The 6,042-nt window shown below is 36.8% G+C and overlaps 1 pseudogene; it reads right to left on the bottom strand.

Annotated features, from left to right (window-relative positions):
• Positions 1-256: 256 nt before the first annotated feature.
• On the bottom strand, positions 257-4,213 carry LOC136488722 (disease resistance protein RPM1-like; annotated as a pseudogene).
• Between the last annotated feature and the right edge of the window lie 1,829 nt (positions 4,214-6,042).

Genomic DNA, 6,042 nt, shown 5'->3' with positions numbered 1-6,042 from the left:
CCCTTTGCTCCTGTGCCTCCGCCCTCGATCTACAGTGGCGAGCCCGTAGGCTGGCCTCCGCCCTAACCGGTGGTTGCAGGCGGAGGCCTCCCTATGCCCGGCGAAGGCTCTCCGGGCCGCCTTCCAAGTCCCCTGCGCGGACCTTCGCCTGCTTCTCCCAGGTCTTCGCGCCATCTTGGGCTTCATCCGAAGGCTCTCACCGGGTGCTCCTGCAAAACATCTTAAGACAACCCGATGCCGTTAACCACCATTAACCTTAGCCTCCGCGATTCCGTGTATTGGTGTCCCAACAGCGTGACATGGGGTAGTCTTCAGGAAACAAGCTACAATAAAAGAAGCAGTTTCTGAGGTCTCCAGATAGGTCATGGTAGCTTAGATTTAAGATTGCTCGGACTTGATCATTGGCTGATAACTCACTCCGAAGCTGGTTGTATGTTTGATACCAATTGTTTATTTGTGGTCTTGATGACAACAAGCTGCCGATTGTAACAACTGCTAGCGGCAGGCCATGACACCTTTTCACTATTTCAAGCTCCTCGGGGCATTTGTGGTCCTTCTTGCTGTGAAAAGCCCTTCTACAGAAAAGTTCAAATGCATCAGGCCCACACAACGGTTGGAGCTCACGATGGTGGCCGAATTGAAGGAAGCAATAGCACCAACATGGCACTTTCGTGTTGTAATGATGATGCGGCTTCCTTGGAGCGTCTGGAAAGCATCATTTATTTTGAAGTATATTTCTTGCTCCCAAACATCATCCAATACAATCAAGCATTTTCTATTTTGGAGTTTTCTCTTTACTTCTTCCTTCAAGTCATGTACATCCATTTTGTCAATCTCTCTTGGCACTGGTGGTTCCGTATGCCCAATCTTCCAGAGTAGCTTTCTCAACAAAAACTCGATCGTGCAGATCTGTGATACAACGGTCCAAGCATGTACCGAGAAGTTGACCTTTTCACGTTCATAAATATTTGTAACCAGTGAAGATTTTCCCTGTCCACCCATACCAGAAACTGTTATCACCGTGCTAGCCTGCTCGTCTGAGTAAATCCATCCAGTCAGTAATTTTCTGTTTTCTTCAATTCCTACTAGATCATCGTCTCTGACAAATTCCGGGAAGCTATCTTGGGAATGCTGCCGTTCCAACTCGGCAAGTTGTTCGTTTGAAAGAAGCTGGGAGCGGTGCAGCCACTGATCCTTCGTCTGTATGAGTTGTTGAATCTCCTTCTCTATTTGTTCTACATCGTCTACAATTTTACCGAAAACAATCACATAATGGGCTCTCTTCATTAATCTCGTCAGAGTTCCTTGTTGCTCTAGTTGGTGAACATGGTACGAGTATTTGTCCATTATATCCTCAACATGGTATGCCGCCTTCCTTACCTCCCCAATCCAACTCTTTACAATTTCATCTGTGACGAGGTAGACTATTCCAATTTGTCGTATAAGTTTGCTTATAATTCTAAGTTGCTCCCCTATTTGTTTAATCTTCCAGGGCACCTGATTCAAATTAGGAACTTTTACAGACAGCTTATTTATTGTTGCCTTGGCGGCATCATCTTCTATAATGGAATCAATCTTCGCAACAGCGATGAGTATAGCTCCAGCCATTTGTGCTGAAAAATACAGACATGGCATGTTACGTTGTAGAAAAAGAAAATTTGAAGACAAAAGTGTTTCAGTAAGAAGTGAAGTGGATTTTTCCCATGGTCCCTCTTTTTCTTTTCTGATTCAACTACCTCATCAACCCATGCTATAGCACGACCAAAAACCTTACATTACATAAAGCATTAAAAATTTCATGGATAAATATAATAGGTACAAGTAATCAAAATTGATTATATTTATTCTGTCTATTCATTTCGGGCATAACTTATTTAGATACTCTATCTGGTTATGATAAATTTACGAATTATTCTATATATTTTTCATCCTTTGCATTATTGCACATCCATGGGTTTTTAATATGTATTTAGTTGAAACATTAGATTAAATTATATCAGCTTTTATTGCATCTCCTTTCATGACATGCTTTCAACTTTTGATCTTATTAGTCGATGTAATTTTTTTATCTATGTGTTTAAGTTCAGACTCTAGTGTTGTTCATTGTATCTTTTTATGTGATGTTTTATGAAAATAATTGATTCTAGGCCGTAGACTCCACTCTAGGTTACTACAATGTCATAAACATTTGTTTGAACCAGGACCAAGGCACTCAAGATGTATAGTCAAAATATATCAAAGTAACAATTTAAAAAATTAGTGCCATAGAGTTTAATATAATTTATAATAAATTGTTATTGTCTTGGCAAGTATACTTGAATACATGGTAACACGTAGCATTTATGTTTACTTTAAATTTAACAATTGCAGAAGTGGGTAATTTAGGAATATATAGTGTATTTATAGTTAATTAATTGTTGACCGTAATACATTATATTGGTAATTTAGATGTATATTTGAAGCACATTTTAGTTTACATTTAATGAGGACATATGAGGATAAATTTAAATACAAATTAAATGAGTTACTTTATATTATCTTTCATAATGGCAAGTGTGTGTTATTTCAAAGCAAATTTAGGGGTTACCTTAAATCATCTTTCATAACAACATAGTAGTTTTGATGTTGATTCATGGGGCTATTTATGTTTTTTTCATAATGATATAAATGGTTTTAAAAAAATAATAGATCACAGGGCTATTATTCTCTATGAAGAATAGAGTTGCTCGAATTAATTGTGAGATTCTCCAGATTATTACAATAATGTATATGATTTCATTTTTTGGAAAACATCTTGTGTGGATTAATATGGAGATAGCGTTGAGGACCTCTACTTAGTAATATTAAGATATGTATTGTTATCCTTTGCATTGCACCTCTGTGATTTTTAAAATGTATTTAGTTGAAAGCTAAGTTTAAGCTATATCAACTCGTTTGCATCCACTTCAGTAACACCTTGAATCTATATTTTGGAATTTAAATTCTGGTCTTATTAGTTGTTGCAATCTTTGTCCACATTTTAAGTTGAAAAATCATGTGGGTATTATAACCCCACAAATTTACATCTGGATTACCCAGAAAAGCTATCAACTAAAATATCCATTGAATCTACATATAAAAACTAATAGAAGCTATTTAAAATAATTCAATAACCACTAAGTTTGCTGAATGTTTCTACATTATACACACCTACCATTGTTAAACTAAAATAAGCATAATGCTATGTGCGAGCAGAAACCAAGTAAACATCCATGTTAGGATAAATATTTATTTAATGGTTTATCAAGTGCAGAAAAATTCCCCTTTAACAAGCAATGCACAATTCGCTTTAAATTGGATTAGTAATCCATGACAACTATTTTCTAAGTGGTTATCTTAAATAAGTTTATACATTTTTACTAAAAAAGTATGTCACATCAATGCTGCTTATTGATATTGAAAGACTATATGGTTCTATAAACAATATGACTATATATGTAACTCTTCAAGATAGCAAATTCAATATATCTTAGTTCACCACTACAAAAGATTTTTTATAGGCAGCTGAAACCACTTTCCAGAGACAGCCTGGTCCACTGACTGTGAAATGGTCTCTAGAAGTAGGGCCTTTTCTAAAGACGGCGGCTTATGAGCACCTCCTTCACCTTGGGCCTGCCTAGCTAGCTACACAAGGAGAGCCTAGGTTTGCCCGCCTCTAGAAGTAAAGACCTACGTCTAGCAAAATCAATTTTGTAATAGTGGTTGGAAGTTTGCATGTTCTTTTGAGATGTCGAAAAGTCAAGCGTAGGATTAGATGTTATTTTTGATGCAATACAGGTGAAAATGCTCTATTGATTCAGTTTATGGTCATTGACTAAGGATTGAAGCAACTATTATTCTGAAAGTTAAGAGATGAAATAGGAGGCAATGGATGTATTAGGATTTCCTTATGTTTTGCTATGGAGGTGTATATCGACTGCTCAAAATTAGAACAAAAACCTTCTATTTTGGAGACTATATATAGAACAAAACTAGATCGTGTAACACTTTCATATTGGACAGTTCTATTAAAATAATTATTAAGATAGAAGACGATTAGACAGTAGTGGTGAAAACTGTATGTTACTTATTAGCTGGTAGCTCATGAAGGAACCTAATCCGATGTCATGTTACCAACCTTGGTATGGCCCGCCCAGGATACCACTCGATGAGATTACGGGTTCTTTGTTGCCAACGGTCTGTCAACAACAGAAAAAGTAGCTTTAGAAATGGGGAAAAACAGTAGTCTGCTCCCTACAGAATTGTGTTGGATGCATGCTAGAGGCTGCAACCAGATGACTACGAATAAGACATAAATTGAAAAATATAGTATTTAGCTTTGTTAAATAACAGCGGTTAATAGATAGATGTGTTTGCAGTCAAAAAATAAACGAAAATTTTGTTTTTTTCCTTTCTTAATTAGCTTGTTAACCAAAACTTTAAGGGCATACTAACCAAACCTAACAACAGTGTCAAGCAAAAAAACAACAAAAATTTCAAAGCCAGATTGGGGAAAACAATACAGTGAAAGTATTTTCTCACTTTATTGTTCTGAAAATATTTTAGCCAATTTTTTTTAATAATTTTTTATGTTTCCCACATATTGAAAATGATACACAGTCGAAGTTTTGTCACGTGGATGTCAAACATTCTGTATCCATGCCCACATGTAACAATTGTGCACAAAGAAATATTGGGTTCCATGTTTTACATATAGAAGAATGTGAATGATACTACCTTTTTCATTGGAAAATATGAATCTATTTCCACAGTTCCGGTCTCATCCAATTTCTTGACAATATCCTTTATTGTAGGTCTTTTACATCGTTCCTTCTCCATGCAATTAATTGCAATCTCGATACATCTTTTCACTTGTTTGCAATCTACTTCAAGTGATTCATAATTCGGTATCTCTTGTAAACGTCTCTTCCAGTTCTCATGTACCTTCAAAGTAGTTACACAAAGTAAAGGAATCACATAGACATTAATATTAAGGAATTTGGGATATGTGGAGCACCTATTGAGTATTAACATTCCTGAGTACACTAGGTTTGGGACAAGCAAACTTTCCTAAGTTTTACCAAATTTATTAGAAAAAATATATCAACATTTATTTCTCCAAATCGGTTTACTATAAAAATATATTTTATCATTAATCTATCGATACTTATTCGGTATATAAATGCTATACTTCTTTATATGCATTTGGTCAACTTTGGAATTATTTAACTCCTCGAGAAGTGAGAATTGCATTATTTTTGAATGGAGGGTGAAGCATGGTGTGATGCCAACTTGCTACATTGAAAAGCTTCAAATAGTGCTCTAGTACCTAAAATCCTTACATGATCAATAAATTTTTGGGTGCCCATGTGAAAGCTCTAGTTTGGTTTTGGTTAATTGATGAAACCCTAAGTGCTAACCTAGTTTATCAAGTGATTATGAGATAGGTAGCACTACTCCAAGTGATGAAGCAATGGCAAAGATCATGACGATGGTGATGGCATGGTGATGATCAAATGCTGAAACTTGGAAAAGAAGAAAGAGAAAAACAAAAGGCTCAAGGCAAAGGTATAAAATGTAGGAGCCATTTTGTTTTGGTGATCAAGACACTTAGCGAGTGTGATCACATTTAGGATTGATAGCCGTACTATTAAGAGGGGTGAAACTCGTATCGGAATGCGGTTATCAAAGTGCCACTAGATGCTCTAACTCATTGCATATGCATTTAGGATCTAGTGGAGTGCTAACACCCTTGAAAATGTTTGTGAAAATACGCTAACACATGTGCACAAGGTGATACACTTGGTGGTTGGCACATTTGATCAAGGGTAGTGAAGTTTAGGTGCAAGGGTAAGAAACTCCACCGGCACCCTAGACAGAAAAATTGGAGGTCACTGTGAGTGACCGGACGCTGATCTTGGGTGGACCGGCCCTCCGGTCAGGTGTGGCAGAGAGGTCGCCAGTTTCGGTGTTGCATCGGACGCTGGACCTGAGATGCACCGGACGCTGGTTTCTGCGTCCGGT

The sequence above is a fragment of the Miscanthus floridulus genome, chromosome 10, assembly GCF_019320115.1.
Source record: "Miscanthus floridulus cultivar M001 chromosome 10, ASM1932011v1, whole genome shotgun sequence".
Lineage (NCBI taxonomy): Eukaryota > Viridiplantae > Streptophyta > Magnoliopsida > Poales > Poaceae > Miscanthus > Miscanthus floridulus.
The sequence above is the reverse complement of the archived record's forward strand: the minus strand, read 5'-3'. Positions and strand labels throughout refer to the sequence as shown.